Raw genomic sequence first — 21841 nt, forward strand, 5'->3', positions numbered from 1 at the left:
ATAAAGGCACAGAATGTTCATGGTTTGTAACAGTTTGTAAATTGAAACTGACATTGAGTTTTTCTAATATAAACAGATGTGTTTGAAATTATTTTTCCCGCCATTTTGTGTCACTTCAAGAAGTTTTTTGGAAATTATTCTTTGGTATATGGATTGATTCTGCAAATTTTGATGCAAAAGTGTTTAAAAAAGTGGCAAAGTATTAGGCACAACAGTCTATTTGTCCAAAACAACGAATAATTATGAAAAATTAAGATCCAATCCTCTCAAACACAACTCTATTTGCTTCCTTCATCTCCGTGAAATTCCATAGACAAAAAACTTATTGCATAATATGCTATTACTTGCTCTTTTTTCCCATTCATTGTATCATCATCATTTTTCCATTCGTGCCATTGCCAGCAGAAAATGAGAAGAAGAGAAAAAAAAAGAAAGAAGAAAGGGCATGTTGAGGCATCGAATTAAACAATTGTTAAATGCTGTACAGAAAAGAAAAGGAAAAAAAATCTGAGTAGAAAAACAGCAAAGTTAAGCGCGTAAAAGATCACTGGTTAACATCTTGTGAAGCAGAACGATGAGAGACTGTTTTAACGGCAGTGAACCACCTGACAATAATAAAATAAACCATCAACATGAAACATTTCAATGGGACATTAAACTTTCATTTCATTGGCAATAAATACGAATTCGCGAGCAGTCTTCGATTATTGTTTGTGAACGAAAAAAGTTTTGTTGCTTGAACCGTAGCAAGAAAATATCAACAAGGAAGACGATGATGGGTAAAATGGATGGAGGCTTTGTTGTGGTGAAGGAGACATCATCAATATATTGTTGAACAGCAATTTCGTGATGTTTTACAGCAAAAAAGAATGATTACGAAAAAATTCTCAGCTGATTCATCGACCCACAAGTTGACCTATTATGTACATCTTTGCTTTTGTACATCGCATAAGTTAGTGATGTGATTACGTCTTTGATGGTTCATAAAAAAGAAGTTGTAAATTGATTCTTTTACTGCTTTCTGCTTGTTCACAAGAATTCAACTGATCGTTCCTGTGTACCGATGACGAAAAGGTCAATTGGTGATTACCATTACTTGCAAATTGACCTCTTCCTTCCAATCAGTCAACAGGTTTCCACTTGTCTCAATTTTGTCAGAATTTCTGGCAAATGACTTGCATGTTTTTTGAAGGATTTGGTGATTTTGTAATGTTGGAGGCTACTGAAGACAGTGGAATTAACTTGTAGACAGCATGTACTTGCTACCATAACAAGTCCTAACTCGCTGCCTCAAAAAATCCCCCAAAACTTCCGCAATTCAATTCCCCGTACTCAGCAACTCATCATTTAATAAAATTTATTTATATTCATATCTCTGATGAATGCTGAATTGCAAAATACGGTCAACAGCATATTGAGGCGCTTCACAGATGGGAGAGGTTGAGCTATAGATGCTGTGTATTGCATAATACCTTTTATCGCATTCTTTTTAAAAACAAATTTATTTTATACCATTAATTTAATGTTTTTTCTCTCTCTTCCTTTACGTTCAATTTATGTACATTTAATAATATTATTGCATTTTCCATATACACAACCGAGACTAGAACGAGTTTGGGAATTTTTTTTAGCTTAAACCTTTTTTTTTTTGTTGTCTTCTTCTATGCACTTCTTCTCAGTCTCTTCCATATGATGCGGAGATCTTATTTATATGATAAAACTGTAACTTGTAACAATTTTTTTTTAAGAAAAATATTTATGCATTCAACAATTTTCATTCATGCCTATCATGAAGATATTTATAAAATAAAAATTAATTTTTTTCTTCTTGTCTTTATTTTTGAATGTAAAAATATTTAAATGGCAGTTTAATGATTTGAGAATGGGAGAGATAAGATGTTATGGAAATATGAAAATTTATGCTAAAATGATCGAGGTTTTGTCACTGGTTTGTGATATTTTGGTGGCGAAATTGATGACACTTTAGGGTTCTTAATACCTTGACTAAGATCATTCTCGGTTTTGAGATTTGTCGAGACCAATACTTCGAGAAATTCCCTTGAAGTCTTGGACACGGTCTTTGTCTCGAACCTTAATGATTATGTTGCAGCTGATATTGGATTTTAGCTACTGAACGATCACTAAAAATGATCAACATGATCAAAGTCAGCAGCAGAATAAAAACAGAATGATAAGCTTCATTCTGTTCCTTATTATCAAATGTCAAGTTTCTAAATTTTCCTATAATTCGCATCAATCTCTAAAATATCTCAACTTCAATTCATCACATCTTCAAAAAAGTCAAAAATGTCCATCATAATCCAAACAGACAGGAAGCAACAAAAGCAGTCAAAAAAGTTTTATGACCCCATCATTCAAAGCCAGCATCCACACCTTGACAATTCTTTATCCATTCTTTCTTCAAAAGATGATGATACAATGCATAAAAAAAATTGAATAGTCAGCATAAAGCAATAGAAGTCTTGATTACCCGCTCTTTTTCCTAGGCATAACTGCCGTTTTTTTTATTTTTTTTCTTTATTATATCTAGACTTGCAAATCGGATAATTCTAAATTAGCATACAAATCAACTAACTTCCATTCATGGTACGCATTTTTATTGCCATTATAACAATAAACGACTGTGTTAACTGTGAACTAGGCGTCTCCATATCATTACCTATGCTAATTGATTGTTGAAATGAGAGAATAAAGAAGAAGTAAAAAGGGAATTATAAAATAAAACGACATCAATGGCCCAGAAATAGCATTTAGAGACATTTTATTTTATAATATGCGCAAATGAGATTGAGAAAAGTTGATTAGCTGCTTAAAATGAGCAAAAAAACGATATAATTTTTAGAAACGAGGTCTGGAATTGTAGAAGGGCACAACCTTACATACACAAAGTAATATGTGAGCTTTGACAAAACAGCTATAAACATGCCGGCAGCGATTGTAAAAATGCATTTCAAAAAAAATTTATTGCAAATAACTTTTTTTTTTCTTTCGCTCCGCAGTCTTGTGTCTCATGCCATTTTTTAATTGATCCAAAGCGGAATAGGTGAAGTTGTAAGGTTGACCCTGAAAAATAATAAATAAATAAATGTTGAGATACTGAAATACGGCATCAAGCAGAGCGAAAGCATATTGATGATTGTTTTTTTATTCCTTCTTCTTTGATCTTTCTTCCCTTTTTGTACTGCTTAAACATGACAATAAATTTAAGACGGAGATGAAATGAAATTCACCACGTGAATTGCATTTGCTATAAATTTTTGATTCTTTCCCGTTTTGCTGTCGGAATGTTTTTGAATGAAGGCAGGAAAAAAAGGGTGTCTGAATTGTAATTTCGAGAGAGTTTCTGCTACTTTTTCTTCTCGTAAAGCATATATGAGATTAATTTCTTCCTGTCATTGCACGGCTGCAATTGCCCATAAGCGGTCAAAGGCACTTAAGTCTTTTCTTCCTTTTTTTGCGATTCTGTTTGGTGATTCAGGTGAAATTTGACTTTAATTTTGGTTGACTCATGTTATTCAAAATACTTGCATCATTTGAAGAAAAACATTTGCGTCAATTGAAGCTAATCTTTAGCATCAATAAAAGCTACTTTGTGCTACTTAAATCAAGCAAAATCTGCAACATTCACACAAGTGACTCCATCCAATTCTAATTCACATTCGAAAGTGTGGTCGCCCGAAAGCAAACAAAATCGCGCCATATCATGTTATCGAAATTATTTATGACCTTCATTGACACTTTTTCCCTCACTTCTCATCTCCATTTATTGCCAATTTCTCTTTCGTTTATCGATTCTGTCGCTTTTTTTGTTAATTTTTAGCATAACATCGAAATCAAAATATTTAAAAATTTCGATAAAAAATTATTTCATTATAAAATTTATGAGTTTAAAGCATTATTGGCTGTAAAAAGCAATCAGTAATATGTCTTTTGCATGCAAAATCATCATGTAAGAAAGAGTTTTCTCTCACTTTATGGTAAGCATGTTCATATGTATACGTATGTAAATGTGGCAATTCACGACTTTTTTTTCTTTCATTTCTTCTCAACTTCATTTGAGTGAACATTTAAGAAAAAATAAAGTCGAGTGAATCGTGTGAAGATGAGTTTCCGCATAGCAGACATAACATTACATGAAATACCATCTTACATCTTCTTAATTCCAATCTTTATAAATAAATTAACATTATGGGGTCATCTGAGTAATATCAAACTCGATAATGAATATGATAAATGACCTTGTGTAGTTTAATGCACCTTTTTGTGCGCATTTAAAGCATCACACTCAGCATGACTTGCTCGTTTAATTTCACTTTTCATTATTGATTTACAATTATGGCATTTTTTTCTCATTTTCAATTTCAATTTAAATGAACTTTTTGTAATTTTTCTGTCTGACTTATGCTGTAAAGTTTATGGGATGGTATGAGGATGGGAATTTAAAATTGATTGTGGATTTAAAGTTAATTGAAAATTTGTTTTGCATTTTTGAAGGGATTTTTGGGTTTTTTGAAGCTTTTTCCTTAATATTTCCGAGTAGCACAATCAGGTGAACCGCATTTTTGGCTTTAAAAATGGATTGACATCTGCAATTCTGATTCTTTCTGTCATATCAACTCCATATTGAACATGTTGTGCTGTTCGGAAATTGCATTTAGAAACCAACATTAGCTTCTTAGTTTCGGAGCAATTTGACAAAACCCACAAAAATGTCTATCAAAAATCCACATCTAAATCCATTTTAAGGTCAAGCACATACCGGAGATACATATATTTTGAATTTCTAGTCCACAAACAAAAGCAAATCAAGTAAATTAAGTGAAAAAAGCAACAAAAATTTCGTCTATAGCTTTTCATGCACTCAAAAAAAGGTCTTGTTATTCCAATTAAGAAAGTCAAGATAGACATTAAAATTATGTTGGAAATGAATCCATTTATGAAATTTTTCACAATCAAATTTTCACCTTTCACTAATTTTTATTATGATGCCGACATAGAAGAAATATTTGAATCAATAAACCTGCTCATTTCTCTTTGAACTCCGATCTTTGAGCTCATTAATGTGAAATAATATTTTTATGAAGCCATTAATGGATAATTTGTATCATAAAAATATTTTTGAATGGAAAAAATGTTAATTTAGTGAAACGTGTTGGGCGAAATTGAGATGTTAAAAATTTATAATGGATGTAAGATATTAAAGATACATGTTCATTATCAATCTCGAATTTCTATTTTTAAAATTGTTTGTTTGTCATTAAATTAGGTTGACATAATGAAAAGTTGATTAAAATATTCATAGCCCTAAAGATTCATTTAAAAATGATGTTTACAGCTTTAACTATTTGATCTGTTAATGATTCAATTAAGCATGTAAGACACACAACGTAGAAATTGCTGATAATCCGGAATTAGGCTAGCATGACACTATCTTCACGTCAGATTCGATGAAATCTGGCTTGAGAGTCAAGTCGCCCTGGAGTTGAATTATCGGTCATTTTCTGTCATGTGCTTTCCGGTTGTCGATAGAAAATCTAGAACTTCTTCAAACTTGAGGTAAAGTAAGGGTTCTTGGGTACAGCATACCCTAATACAAGAGAAGAGACTATGACTTAGTGACTCCATAAATAGCAACATCATATTTTGTCATAATCAAGACACAATAGCCAAAGAGTGGCATCATTAATAAATGACCCTCTCGCTGTTGAAATCAGGTAAATTTTTCAATATTCAAGGTTTAAGAGTGAAGAAAGCATAAAAATTATTAATTTATACAATGTATTTATGCAGATTAGTGCACAGCATGAGATGTCATTGAGCATATTTCATAAAACCCTAGCCCTAAAATCTCTCGAAATTTCCTAATCACAATAACAAGAAAATCCAGCAAAACAATCAAACCTCAAATTAATCGAACAAAAGAAATCTTCATAAATTTCCCAATCACAAAAAAGTCAGCCTTTAATTACCAAAGAAACAAACACAAAAGCAGTGACAAAGCAACAAGTTACTAATCGACATCTCTGTCAATTTATTTCATTGTATTAAAGATTTTTCATTACAACATGTAATGTAAAGAGAGAATCGACTGATTTCTTCCCTGATTGTTGTTTCTAATTCATTTTAAAAAAGCTTGAATGAATGAACATGTTGAAAAAGAAGAACAAGAAGAAGTAAAAATTTCAATGTCGATTGACAATAAAAACTGCCGGTTTACAATACACGACAACATTTCATTCATTTTACTTCCATTTAAGTGAGAGAGTAAGAACACAAGCAATGCATAAATAGAAGAGGAATTGAGAAGAAGTTTCCACGGTTTTGTTCGACTGTATATAATGTTCAATGCTGAAAGAATTAATGATTAAAGTGCAAATAGACAACATGCATTTTGATGTGTTGTTGATAAAGAACAGACTGTGTAGCCTCATAAAATGAATACGAATCTTAAAAGGTAGTGTCTAACATGTTAATGTTTGCTTCTATCTTCCTTTTTTGTTTCTCATTTTTTCCATCTTCTATGCCTATTAATTTAATCAATGTTCAATTTATTCGCCCACACATACGAAAAACAATTGACAATCCTCAAGTTAGTTATAATTAATAATTCTTATGAGAATCACATGAAAATATGTATAAAGAACAAAGAAAAAAAAACAATCATTAATCATCTATGGCTGTACGACTGTCAAATGGGCAGATTTAAAATTATTCACAGAATTTTAATTAAATTTACTTCTTGTAACTTCGCAAAAAGTCATGTGTGCTGGAGGTACGAAAAAAACTAACTAAGGAAGAAAGGAAAGGGAATGGCTTGATGTGACAGCTCATTGCAAACAGCACATCAATGAATATTTCATTAACATAAATTTATATGCAAAAATATGTGGAACAAAAAGGAGAAAAAAATTAAGATTGAATTGATTCTATCTAGGGCTATTAGTTAGCGTAACAGTAACAAGTCTACCCTATATATGAATGTCGCTTGACAAAGTTATTGGTTGTTGAGAATTGGATGTGTTGGAAATTGAGCGCTTTTGCTAGATGCATGGATGGCTTGGGAATGTTTGGAAATTACGGAATGTTTTGAAGAAGCTGAGCATAACATCATCTGCTGCAAAATCAAACATGCTACCTAAGACTGACGACAAAGAGTAGCGGATTGAGCCAAAACCAAGCCATTCTAATGCTAAATGTGACGGATTGATTATGGACCAAGCCACAACCACAGAGTAACTTAGCCATATCATCCATCAATGAAGATCAATCCAAGACTGATCACAGCAGCAACAGAATCAGTTCATTGAACAAATTTCACTTAAATGAACCCCACAAATCAGCAAACAATCATCAGCCCACCCAAAGTGCTCACCACACATCCACCATCCACATCAAAAAGCCCTGCTAAAAGCTGCATATTTTACAATTGTACATTTGAATGCAACACAATTGATTACAACCTTGACAATGGTGGAGAACTAGAGAGACGGAAATAAAGCAAAACAAAAAATTATCAAAGATGTAAATTCAATGGAATGAATAAAAACTAGGAAGTCTTACAAAAAATAAAAAAAATTCTCCTCACAATTGTGCTATCACACACAAAATGTGTTCTGGAATTTCTTTTCTCAGATGCTGTTGTTGTGGTTGCATTGCTTGCAATTTATTCATTCATTCAACTTTCTTCTGAGAAATGAAAATTCGAAAAAAAAATATAAGATTTGCCTGTAAATGCCATTGAAAAATTTCCCATTAAACTGTCGCCTCAATTTTTAAACTTTAAAGCCTTTCTTTCTCTTTTCATTTTTGTTGCTTCTTTAAATATGAAAAAAGAAAGAATCTCAATTTGGTGAAATTACAATGGTGCAATTGCATTGTCGCCATATGTGCACGATTTATAATAAATTTTTATTTACAACTTGTATCATCACCATAACATCGGGTCACATGAGATAAGATGATGCTTTTTTCACATTGCATTTATATGTAAAACATAAAAAAATTGCATAAATTATGATCAGATTAATGTGGCAACTATGCTTCATGTGTACCAGATACATTTTAATTAACCGAAATATTTTCACCGTAAATAAAGCTGTTGCAAGACTATTGTGAGATGATCAGCATGAAATTTATGGATATGTGTGGCTTGCATGTTGGATAGGCTTTCGTTTTAATCTTATAATTAAAGTTTCTTGGAATCTCTTTTTGTGTGAGATATGGTCGGTTAGGGGACTTAATGTGACGATGATCTAGAAAATTGTTTTTAATTTGCATATTAAATGAAGGCTTAACTGCTTGGTTATGCAGCGATTAGGCATAAATTGTGAGATTATGAATATTTGATTTTAAATTTATCTGAATTTGAGATAAACTTGATGGATTAAAAATAAATCCGACGGATTAAAAATAAATCTGATGAATTTAAGATTGTGACTCTGTCGAACGCCCCAACAATCTTCTCAATCATCCAAAAGTCAATTCCGCAACAATTCTCAATGCATCTCAATTCAATTTGTAATTCTTTTAAGAAATTACCCACGCTTATCTTTCAATCATTCCGTGTAACATAAAAATTATCCAATTCGTTTGCCAAAAAAATAAGAAAAACACGAGCAAAACTCCTCATTTCATCTTACGTGATGGACAAATTAATCCTTTGTGACATGCAAAAAATGCATAACATGATACAAATGTCGAGACCTGAATCGACTGATATGTAGCAGATGATGTAAAAATTGTGTTACTTTCTTCTTGTTTCTTATGGACGATGGCATGCAGAACCCTTCAACACACTATCACGTACGGCATCAAGCACTCTATCGACAATGTATTTGATTCTTAAAACATTATTTAAGAATATTCTTTATCATGTCAAATTTAATGATTATGTGTGGATAATTGATGGCCTACCTCGAAGGCTTTAATCAGTGTAAATGCCATCGATATATATTGAAATTCATTGATAATCTACAGCACTTTATCTTTTTCTCTCTCTTAGAAATCATAGTTAATTTTAAAAATACTTAATAGCATATTTTCCTCCATATGTACAGTCGCGCATTCAATAGATGCAGGCAGTTTACGCGTATTATTGGCATTTAACATAACATTGTATTACCGCACTATAATTTAATCGGACACCTTAAGGTCTCTCCATTCATTTCTTTCGTCTCTTATTTTAAGTCGTTTTTTTTGCGTTCCGTTTCGAGACTGCGAAAATCATAATTATTATTGTTACACTAGATTTATGGGTAGACATAAACAGTGACTTATATGCGTACTTCGGGACTAGATTAATGCATTGATTTAGGTATTGTTATTTGATGTCAATACATTTGTTCGGTTGTAAGGACAAGTTTGAATTGATGGATTAAGTATTGAATTGGTTGTAATTTATTTTTGCGAATGATCAATGTGATCTGACTCACTTAATGATGATGGATATGAATGTTCGATATGCAACATTGTTGTACATTCCAGAGGTACGCGTCATGTGTGTCTCAGGGCTAATGGCAGTTTAACAAGTGAGTCGTCAAACCACCAAGTAGGCGTTAATTCAAGGCATCATGCCGGATTTAAAACGAATCTAGCAGTAAGCCAGAGTCTCACCGGCGTGAAGCCAGAATTTCGATCAATTGACCAATTTTTGCTATTTGGGATCACTTTTACGTCTAGATTTACGATTTAAAGAGGAACCTGAATCGATCTTTTGATAGAATTGCTTCATCAAGTTTACAAAGGAAGAATGTGAGTCAAGATTCCAGTGCATATGATTCGAAAATGGGCAACCACAATTATATCCTATCTCGAGTTTCGAACCCGTGATCGCTGAGTTGTTTAAGAACGATTTAATGCTCAACAGCAAATCCTCTGCGTCATTGAGTTCATGCAAAGCAGTCAGCAATAGTCAGATCCCTACAAAATCTAGCTTATGACTTATTGACAAATATTATGAATTTGAAGAAAAATCTCAACAATACTCTTTTAACCCTCAACGTTCTAAATTCCATAACAATTCAGTCCTCATTCCCGCAATGTCTATTCGCTTGTTATTTCATTTATCAACAATTTATCACCACCAAGTGTGAATTTATATTTATATTCTGTACCATATTATGTGCTTTGCAAGATAAAAAGCAGCACAAAACAAAAAAATTGAGTTATAGCATAGTCAACATAACATTGTGGACGATGATCATATTCAACATTTGTTTTATGTCTTCCTGAGTGAGACAATTGCAATTGTAAGATGGAATAAACAATTGACCTCACGGAAGAGAAGAATTTGTACATGATAAAAAAAAATATAAAGTGTGATGCAGTTATGCTGCTGCTGTTGTTGCCGTAGAACAATATTTCATCCAATGCAATTATTTCTTCATGTCACCATCGGAAAGCACGCAGTTTTTTGTTACACATTCTTACATTTTCACGTCGTTTATTGTACCTTGTCTTGCTGCTCTTGCTGAAAACACACATGGGATTATGCAAGGTCAACAGCACTGACTTGTTTTTCTTTTTTTGCACAAATGTTACAGCCAATAAATTAAATCAAATCAAATGCAAACATTGAAAAAATTGAAACGAAAAAAAAAATGTTTTGTGGAAACGGAAAGCAACAATTCATACATTTTAAAAATTTCATGCATGTTAGAGTCGGGCAACAAGATTGAGTGCAGCAGTAGCGGAATTGGTAGAAAGGAGATTTGTTGATGTTGAACTTGGACGCATTCATATTGTGCCAATGATTGATATCGATCCAAATTAGAGTTGTAGGATATGTGGGTTTAGAAAAGGGTCTAGCTGGATCATGGTAGCTTTTTCCTTAGTCCAGGGACTGTCTAGATATAAGCATGTCTTTGTAGTCATGTAGTCATGTAGACTAAAATACTATCTTGAGGATAGATATTGCCAGAGTAAGGACTATGTCTACGAAAGGAGACTGCTTAGGTTAGGAGACTGTCTAGGTTAGGAAACTGCCTGTGTAATGAGCCTGCTTGGGTAAGGAGACTGCCTGGATAAGGAGACTGCCTAGTTAAAGATACTGCCCATGCTGCTCTGGTCCGAATTATTGAACATATGACAATATTTTATGATTTCTGAAAATTCTTGTGAAGTATAAAATTTCCAAACAATTCATTTCAAACAAAATCTACATCTTATGATTTTAAAATCCCTAACCACACCCAAAATGAACCCAAAACTTCCAATTTTCAACAAAAATCCAGCACCAGAAAAGAAATCAATTCAGTTGCACTCTCTACATTCGTTCCACATCATTAGCATTTCTTATACTTTTGCCATTATGCCGACAATTTTTTTGCACAAATTGATTTTTTTTCTTTCTTTTTAAATATTAAATTTTAAAATCAACAGCAACAGCGAGAGAACGAGTAGTGTTAACAGAGAAAGACCAAAAGTGAGGTTCTCAGGAAATGTTAATTTATTTAATTTATTAAATGTATTGCAAAATTCATTTTTTTTTTCTTCATATTCCGTTGATGCCTGCCCACGCAGTCGCTAAATGTCGGACGATAATCGGTCGACTGCTGCTGCTGCTCCTGTAATTTTCTATTTTTACAGTCATCATCATTGACTATTGTCTATTTTGCTGTTTTGTTGGGAAATTAAAGCAGAAAATATGGGAAATAAAATTGTTGAGGTTTTACAATAAATTTCAATTCAATTTTCTATCGTGCATGTCTTCACCACAGACACAGCTGAGGGAGAGCAATAATAAACTTGAAATATGATTATTTTGATGTCTCTTAAGTCTAGTAAAATAAATATTGGAATTATGCCCCTTGGGTGGATGTTTGGATATAAATTTTTTTGCAATTGTAGGGTACGAATGGGAATTATATAGTTGTTTATGGATTTATAAGGAGATATTGATGGAATTCTCAAAATAAATAGGTTATATATTCAAAAAGTTCCACAAAACTTGAGATGTCTCAATAGTTCAGTGAGTAAGGTGCAGGTGCATTTATTCAACATGTTAAATCATTTCTCGGGCTCAAATCCCATTATAGCCAATTAAACGTATTACCAAGTAGAACAAACAGCGATTAACTGACCATACGGTCTAGTTATAAACTTGACATTTCAAGGCAAGATACACAAATGTGAATGTCAAGTATATAACTGGGCATACAATCGACTAAACCACAACCTGTTCTACTCGAAATTGCAATATTAAAGAATATCAACATCTGTTGAAATTGAGGATCAGTCAGCATCCTTATAAAGGAACATTAAGACAATATACATCCATTTCAAATTCCAATCAATATCCCACATAATCCACCCAAACAGTAAAGTATATCCGCAAGGGAATATTTGTTGACATTTCTAAGTATCTTTCCACATAGATAATGAAACAACTAGTACAAATAAAATGTGGGGAGCGGTAAAATAAGCAGGAGCAACAAGCAGCAAGCAAAACAGCATTTTGATGGAAGTCAACAAGATTACTTAGCGGAATAGAAAGGTAATGGTAAAAATGAATTTATGGTGACAATTTCACAGCCACTTAACAGCAACTAATCATGTACACATTCTTGGTATAGGAAAAAAATAATATTATGACACTGATTAACCAACGGAAATTTGTCACGCTTACAGTCGCTTTCCCGAGTGGCACGGCGAAGTGAAATGTCTCAGTTGTAGCTAAGCTGCAAACCCTAACAGGCAAAAATACCGTATTGTAGGTTTTGTACCATAAAAGCAGGCATGCTTTGTCTGTTAGGTAAATGAGATATTATATGGCCATCAGGACAAGTTCGCGTTAGTCGTTGACACGGTTACGTAGCGGCACATTAGCGAACACAGTGTGCTGTCCAGACTTTCTTATTTGAATAATTTGAATAGTAACAAATTAAATTGATATCCAGAAAATTGAAAGGGTAAATAAATGATACAGGAAGTAAGGCTTTTGTTGTTTGATAAATTTGATTTTAATTCATACAAACTGCTGTGAATCAACGATTAAAATCGCACAAATTTCTGAGAATTTTACATACTTTATGTAGAATTAATTTACTAATTTATGCAAAAAACGAGCAGAAACAAAAAAGGCAGAAAAATTGCAGGCATTTAATTTACATAAAATTCACTTTGCATAATCAATTTGCATTTAATGGAATATAAAGCACAGGTAATTTGAGATGGAAGGATACAATAAATTTTGTGTACTAAGAAGATTTAATTCAATTTATCAAAAACACACGCTTCGCAGCACGAAATAAAAATTTATTTATTTGAGATGAAGGCAATCAGACTTTTAAATATTATAATTTGCTTATGCAAAAGACATTCAATACATTTCGGTGCCGTTTAAAATTATTAACAATATTTATTATTAATGATGATGACTAAATTAAGATTGAAGCTTAATGGATATGCCTTCGAAAAATAATAATTACAATTAATTCCACTAAATTAAATCGATGATAAATTAATGGAAATTTTTCAATGATCTTTTAGCGAATATTTGAAAGTTTTTTAAAGCACACATTAAGTTTAATCTTTAAACATTTAATGAAATTGCTCATTTATTGCTATTTAAATTGATTTTTGAATGAATCCTCATGACGTAGAATAGTTTTGATTTATTTTAATGCTGAAGACAAATTTGAAGCAATTTGGAAGTTTGCAAATTTGTTGCTAAATTAATTTTAAAGTGCTTCGAATAATTACTGAGCAGATGTGATACTTATTATGTCTAGAAATTTATATGGAATTTGTTTTATTACTAGAAATTTTGCTCCTTGGAAGCTTATTCTGCCAAACTATTCAGTCTTCACGGAAAGGTTTATTTCAAAATTTAGTCTTCTGGGAAATTTTAATTTTAAAAATTTTGTCATCTCGGAATATTTTGGTTCAAAAATTTCATCATCTTGAAAAGCTTTGTTCCTAAAATTTTGTCATCTTAGAAAATTTTACACCAAAAACTTCATCATCTTGAAAATTTTGTTCTAAATTTAAAATTTTGTCAACTCGGAAAACACTGTTTCAACAATTTCATCATCTTAGAAATTTTTGTTTCAAATTAAAAAAATTTCATCTTCTCAGAATCTCAAATCCATTTAAAAACCTATTCTAATTAAATTTAATCACCTAGAAATCTAAAAAAATTGCTTCATCTCAGACATAAATCCATTCATCATAGCTACACCAAGTTTTAACCCCAAACATTAATCAAAATTCTTAATTTGATCAGTCATTTAAACTCCACACCTTAGATCTTCCATGAAACCTTTTAAAAATTCTTCTCCTTAAAGTTCAAACCAATTTTTTTATTAACATTGATGAGAATTTAATATGAACAGCAAGTAAAAAAAAAACTAATAATATCAAAAGTCATAATCGTTTGATTAATTGAAGCAAATTTTCATGACTATTAGACACTGTGTATATGTGTATATTCTACATGTACAGAGATATTGTTATTACAATAATCATCATCATGTGAAGAGAATAAGAATAGTTTTTTTTTTGTACTTCCTGCAAGGTCTCAAGTTGAGCAAAAGAATAAATTTAGAATGAGAGAAACATTGCGATAATGTTCAATTTATGATTTCACAATCAATAAATTAATGGCATTTTATGAGCGAGTGAGAACCTTTTAATGTCGACAATTCAATTTGTTCTCACAGCATACGGCTTTTGCTTTGTATAGAATGGTATATTATAGGTATTATTGCTATTTTTTATTAGAATTTATAGATTGAAAAGTAATTTGGAGAATGAGGTATATTTATTGGAAGATGATTTGCGAAAAATTGGATTTTAGTTGAATAGTCACGAATAATTCGATGCGTCAAATTTCAGGCTGCCGTCAAGCTACCCTTACGTCTTGCCGTCAACACACTATTTAGGTAGTAATGTCCTAATGTTTGAATTGTTCGAATGAGTAATTATCACTAAATGGGAGATTTGTTGTGTGTTCTGAAGGGCATGGAAGATGGAGATCTGTTGTAACAGGAGCTTTAGGATAGAAACCAATTCAAATTAAGATATAGTGAAGATTTTATAGACTAAATTTTAAGTTTTCTATTCCAGAATTCCGCTAAGGCACCGCTTCATATCCGTATTACCGGAAAGACACGACATTGCCCTGACAGCACCGTAGCGGCTCATTTCAACCCATTTTAGCGACGACGAGCGGTTCACCACATTGTGGAGCTTGTGATCCCTAATCTCCCAACCTGGAAGATTAAACACAACTTTAATTACTTCGCATCATCATCGTCGTCTTTTGTTCTAAGCTTATTGACCAGTCAAATTGAATGAATCAATGCATTTTCATTATTATTAACAAACACAGCCTATAAAAAAACATTTTCCATAATAAAAAACAAAATCACAATGAGGAAATAAAAAAGGCAAAAACAAAAGGTAATAGACATAGAGACAGCGAGAGAGAGAAGAAAAAAAATTATTATTAAAGATGACGATAGTAAAAATAATGAAACCATAAATGTTTAAAATGCCTATTACTATTAATTGCAATAATTACATCAGCCGCGGAATCATCACACATAGACGACGGGCGGAAAAAGTTCATTAAAACTAATCAACAGGCACACTGGATTCACATTCGAGTTAGATGGAAGGGCATTTGTAAATGAGAAGAAAAAAGAGCATCAAGTTGCACATTTTTACAATTTTAATGGCTTGAATTGTGATCGAACTTAAGCGATTGAGTTGGCAATTTGTTGAACATAACAAAAAAACAACAGCAACAGAAGCAGCAACAGTGATATGAGAAATAACGGTAAAATATTCTTTTCTTCTTCTGCCTGTATGCTGCTTCTGTTCCCCTTTGCTCCATCAACATGTTCCCTTTATTCCCTTTCCCGAAAAACATATTAAAAAAAACTAATTTAATAAATTGATATAAAATTCCGTTCTGCCCAGCATCAAACATATGTAGATGTGGATGATTACAACCAAACAGTAGCACAGCATGAATCGCTGGTATGAAGGCAATTTATCAGCAATTTTATTATTTTTAGTGTGCAAAAAAATTTCAATTTATCCATGAAATTCCATAATATTATATACAATGTAGTCGGCAAGTGGCTTCGCGCTCGGCACAAGCACAAGTGAGGAGAAACATTCAACATGCTAAAGATTTTAATCAAAGTGTTAATTAAGTATTTGGTTGGGCATTTTATTTATTCCTACCAACAACGGACAGCAGTCAATGATCAATCTTTCACGATACCTTCTATGTTGACCATATATGCTCATGGGCATTCTTTTCATTTTTTTCAATTCGTGTTGCTTATACTTTGCTTATCCCAAATTTAGAATCAAATTCAATTGAATTGAATTGAATGAAAAATGGGAAAAGAATAATGGAATAAGACTTCTTCCGCATGTGCCCGGCGATATGATCTAATTATTTAGATTCAGGTAGCTTGAAATTTGTTCTATGCGAAAAATTTTTGCGGTTCTTTTAGCGATTTTAAGTTAAATTTTTGATTAAGAAATTGACATATTGAAATTTAATACTGAAATATGAAACATTGTTGACAAAATATAGCAAATTTCTACTGATAATTACTCTACAACAAAAACAAAAGCTATTATTCATAAATCGTGATCTGAGGTTAAGTTGATAAGGTAATAAGGAATAAAAATTACAAAAGTACTCGTTCTTATCGAGTGACTTCAGCGCATTTTTGTCCCAGCGATCAGTTATTGATTAATAGGTCACTTCCTGACCTAAAAAACAAGAACCAGTAAGATCTAGACCTAAAAAACAAGATCTTATTAGATCCAGGACTCTTCCAGACCTACAAAACGAGATCCAGGAGGATCCAAGTCACTTCCCTACCCACAAAGCAAGATCCAGTAGGATTTAGAAATAGTCCGTCATTTAACGGATTTTCAAAATTTAAAACACATAACGGTTACGATAAATTCAAACTTTGTTCTGTTAACACTGTAAAAACATCAAAGAACATTGAAAAACACTGTAAAACAATGAAAAAACGTGTTGTTGTTTTTCTTGTTGTTGTATATGAAAATGAAAAATTGTTAATTATAGTATTTATGCTATGATTTGAAACTTTTAAATGCATTTGCCCGCAATAAAACAACAGTACAGAGCTAATAAAACAAACCAGAGCTCTCTACGATGTCTGGTTTTCGAGATCTCGATACCCAGCCGAACAAAGTGCTTGAATAAGCTACCTTTTTGAAAAAAATTTCAAAAATGCGCTAAAAAGAAGCAAAAATAAAACATTGATAATAGCTTTGTAGCCAAATCTCAAATATGAAATAGTAAGCAGTTGTGGCCGAGTGGTTAAGGCGTCTGACTTGAAATCAGATTCCCTCTGGGAGCGTAGGTTCGAATCCTACCAGCTGCGCACAATATCTAGGTTGATTTTTTTTTTTCAGAATATTACTTTTTTTGTAATTTTTTTTTTGATTTTTGATAGTTGATAAAAATTTTTGCATGATATGCTGGATTTTAAGCTTGTTGGCTAAACAAACATATTAGTTCAATATAATTAACACTTAGAAATCTAGTTTAACAATATAATCATTATCACACCATTAAGGACCCCATTCGTGACATACATCATTAAAATACATCATACTACCTCCAATCCAAACAGTAAAATCTTTTCTGAACAAAGAAACTAGCTTGACTCTAAAATCCATTTATTATTCCTAGATCACTTTATAATCTCAATATTAGCCCACAGTCTGATGCTATAAGTGCATTTACATACATTAATAATGATACATGATTATCACCTAGTCGCATTATGAAGCTTTATATTACATTATAAAGATAATGGATAAGACTAATGATAATTGAGGCTTTTAAGATGGATATATAATTTTTATAAATTATTAGCGTCATCATACGGAAGGAATTAACATTTGTTTGGTGTTAGATAAATATCTAAGAAGATCAATGTGCTGCAGTTGTTATTTTATGGATGAGGTGAAGCTTTTATGACTGATAATTGAGAAAAAATGTAATATGGATAAAGTAGAGTTTATGGAGGTGATTAAGAGAGCATTAATCGGGTAATGAGTTGAATGAGGATTGTTCTGAAGTCTCGGATTTGATCAATTATCTAGACCGAGATAGAGAACAAGAATGGGACCGAGACAAAGGCTGGGACCGAAACTAAGGCTGGGACCGAAACCGAGACCAAGATCGGAACCAAGAATGCAACCGCATTCATCGAAGTTTTGATCTCAAATACCTTAAAAGACAGAGTTAGATGCATATAGTAAGAATTTTCATATATTAATGGATTTTCAGGGGTAAGCTGACTTTTGAGGCAATACATCTGATAACTGGCACTGGAACATATCCCAAGCAGCACAATAAAGTCGCAAGGGCATTCCTACTAGACCGTGCTGACGGCAAGAAGTGAAGGTACCCTGACAATATCGTGACCGCTGTTTTTGGTCTATTATTAAGCTGTAAACTTAAAATTGCCACAATGTGTCTTATGGGATAAGTGTCAAATCCTACAAATTTGACTAAAACTCGACACTTTCTAAACTTTAATCTTCCACACAGATCTAAACTGCTTCAATATTACGACGACAACTGTCAGACACCAATTTCTCTCCCAAACGATACCCAAAAGAAATTCCACAAATAAGTGTCAATTAAGCAAAGCATCAATCATTTTTATATCGATTGAAATCATCTTATTTTCAATCATTAAGCACAAATTACAATAATTTAAATTAATAATCGAAAATTACTGTGACTCTCATTTCATTTAAACCGTCAACACATGTTTTTACAGTTCACAGCATTTGTCGTCGATTTCATTTCCCTTTATCTCACGCCAAAAATCTTTATGATATTAAAACAAAAAAAAAGTTTCACATTTCACATACGAAAATAGCGTGGTTAAGGTAGAAGATGCAAAAAGTCTCAGTTTCAATGTCAAAAGATGACTTTTTGTTTCAGACGCAAATTATCTTTAATTTCGCTTCCTCCAAAAATGAGCATAAAAATTAATCTTTACGCTCGGTACACAACGAGGTTTCAAGAATCTTCCATCACATGATTAGGCCTTTTTTTCATGGACCACGACTTTGAAAGCAAAAAAAAAAAAAACGAAGAAAATTCTCTCATTTTATTTGAGAGACTTGATCTCGGGTAATTGGAGCTTGTTATGTTAAAGGCCAAACAACTCTTGGTTTCTTAATGCTAGCCGACATTTATATAACAATATTATATGTGAAATGAATTGTTTTTTTTTTTGCAAAATATTTAGCTATAATTTTATCAGAAAAAATCTCTTTTACTTATATGCCGGCCACGAAATTCCAGTTTTTGTTTTGTTTCCTTCTCGTTCAATTTCACATTGGCACAAATTTTTCAAAAAAAAATATTTTTTTTGCGACATAACAGGAAAATTTCACTTTGAAACGGCATTGACATTGTGTCTCGACAACAATGGAATTGAGTTTAAATTTATTGGTGTGTGGATGGTCTTGGTGCGCATTTATGGTTCACTGTAATGACTTTTAATGGATTACAGATAAATTGATTTAGCCTTACATCAATGAGAGCTTGTTTAATGCTAATTTAGTGAAGTTGTTTCATTGACTTAGGAGTTGATGACAGGTTTGTGGCATCGTAGATGAATGATTTGAGTAGGAGTTGAACTGCTTAGTTTTGAGAGTTTTTTAAGGACACGCGAATGGCACATTAGGACGAACTGAATTATTAATCTTAAAAATAAGTTTAAATCAGCCCACACAGTGCCTTTAGAGCAACTTTAGGACTTGTCGTTCATACGTTTAACGTTGCTTTGCCCTTGAGAACACGATGTGCTACTTGGAATACCCTCACACATCCCCCACAATCCCAAAGTGTCAATTCATATGCATTTCAATCTTTTAACCCCCAAAAACTACAGCAACAGCATTAAACTTTAAGCTTTTCTTTCCTCAACAGTCCCGAAACAATTGATTGATTTATAGATGCATGTTTAACATGAATGTGAATAAATGTGCTACATGACATGATAACAACGAAGGAGAAATAACTTTTCATTTTAAGACAATACACAGAAAAGGGAAATTTTCGTACTGTCATGTTGAGTCCATCGAGACATGAGGAAATGAGAAATGACTAAATTTAGCTTTTAAGACGAGATGAAAGAGAAGCTTGATGAGCCTATTGACCCTCATTTCTTATCTCCTTCAATATAATTCATCAATTTTTCGTCTCCTTTTGTAAATATGTAAGAATGAAGGAGAACGTCTGGCATACATTTTAAGTAAGGCAATTTTTCTCATTCAATTTTCGACATGACTTTAACATTCATCTTTAGTGTTATAGATTACAAAAAAAACGTATCATAGAGATTTTTATCGACTCTCTTTTTTTGGGGACATTTTTTATATCACAAACTTAATTTCACTTTTTTGAATTGAATGACTTTAAGTGATTTATATTCTCTTGATGTTGTTTGGAGATAAGGTCTTTTATGGGTGATGGAATTTTGCATATGATACAATGTTGTGACAATGACTTTAGAGTTTTTAAGTATTTATCAGAAATTGGGTATGGTTTTATGACTTTGATTCAATGATGACATTACGGTATCATCAGGGTTCCATGTGAGTATAGTCTTTGACTTTTATGTTGTATAAATATCTCAAGCAAGTGATGAATTATCGTACTGAATTTTTACCCAAGACCCTCCTTTGTTCTTGTCAGTATTCCTGATTAGCAGGATGCGCAATTCAATAGCTCTGTTAATATTATACTCTGGAGATCCGAAACTAATCAATTCAGTGTTTCATCAATCTTTAAACCATCCTTCATTAGAATAATCCTTCCAAATATCTGATTGGGAAAATCGTACTTAGTGCAGTATTCGGTGTAAATTCGACATCACCCAGAGTTACTTCGAAAAACCATTTGAAACTGCTTCCCGCTATCTCCAAGTCCCATCATACTTCAAAACAAATCATCCATTCCCCAATCAGCTCATTTCATATTCATCTCAAGTTATTCTTGCCTACTTCACCTACAATTTCATTAACTTTCATTTCTTTCAACTTCTTTATCTCAAATAAACTTTCGGCAATAAAAATAGAACGTTTTATAGTCAAAAGATCCATAAAAATTATCTCCGATGATCTCAATACCGTTCAACATCAACAATTCTTGAAGTTTATTACTACAATTTTATTGTTAACTAGTTGTTGATTTTTTTTGATAGCTTGACTATTTTAAACTCATTTGGCGGTGCTCTGCGTTTACAAATTTATCATGCATAAGATTAAACGTGTGGTGATTTTAACAATAAGCCATCAAATAAGAGGAAAGAAACATATATCCAACAACATATCAAAATATATTCCATTGAAATGAAAATTGAAATTGGAGAAAGTTCAACATTAAAATAAGCAATTTTTTATTATGAATTCTCGTATTTCGACTTGACGGTATCTTGCAAAATATCATGCCAAAACATGTATGAGTTATGGGCAAGTCTCTTTATGATTGGAATCCATGCAATTGATCTGCCATTTCTTAATAGCTTTTTTTTGTTCAATTTCATTATTTATTATAAATGTTCCACTAACTACTCGATCTTTCGCTTAGACTTGGTGACTCCATAGTGATCATGGTAATTATTTTGTGCTGTATGGAATTTTCATGCAAGTTAAATGGGGTACATTGAAAAATGACGTTCAACAGACATCATTCACCGGATTGCTCAGATTGGCTATTTGGTCAAGAATCTGGTTCCTGGTCCAGGTCCCTAGATAACCTTGATCTCAAGAATCGACGTCACTCTGG

The 21841-nt window shown here is 32.3% G+C and overlaps 1 protein-coding gene and 1 non-coding gene across 3 annotated transcripts in view; one reads left to right on the forward strand and one right to left on the reverse strand.

Annotated features, from left to right (window-relative positions):
* The window catches only part of chas (chascon), a 219825-nt gene that overhangs the window by 20162 nt on the left and 177822 nt on the right, over window positions 1-21841 (reverse strand). The gene's annotated exons all lie outside the window — the stretch shown is intronic.
* Window positions 17324-17405, forward strand: TRNAS-UGA (transfer RNA serine (anticodon UGA)). The gene has a single exon. It is a non-coding gene; the product is annotated as a tRNA-Ser (tRNA).

The sequence above is a fragment of the Chironomus tepperi genome, unplaced genomic scaffold, assembly GCF_022539635.2.
Source record: "Chironomus tepperi strain 1889 unplaced genomic scaffold, CSIRO-AGI_Ctep_v1 contig_87, whole genome shotgun sequence".
NCBI classification, from domain to species: domain Eukaryota; kingdom Metazoa; phylum Arthropoda; class Insecta; order Diptera; family Chironomidae; genus Chironomus; species Chironomus tepperi.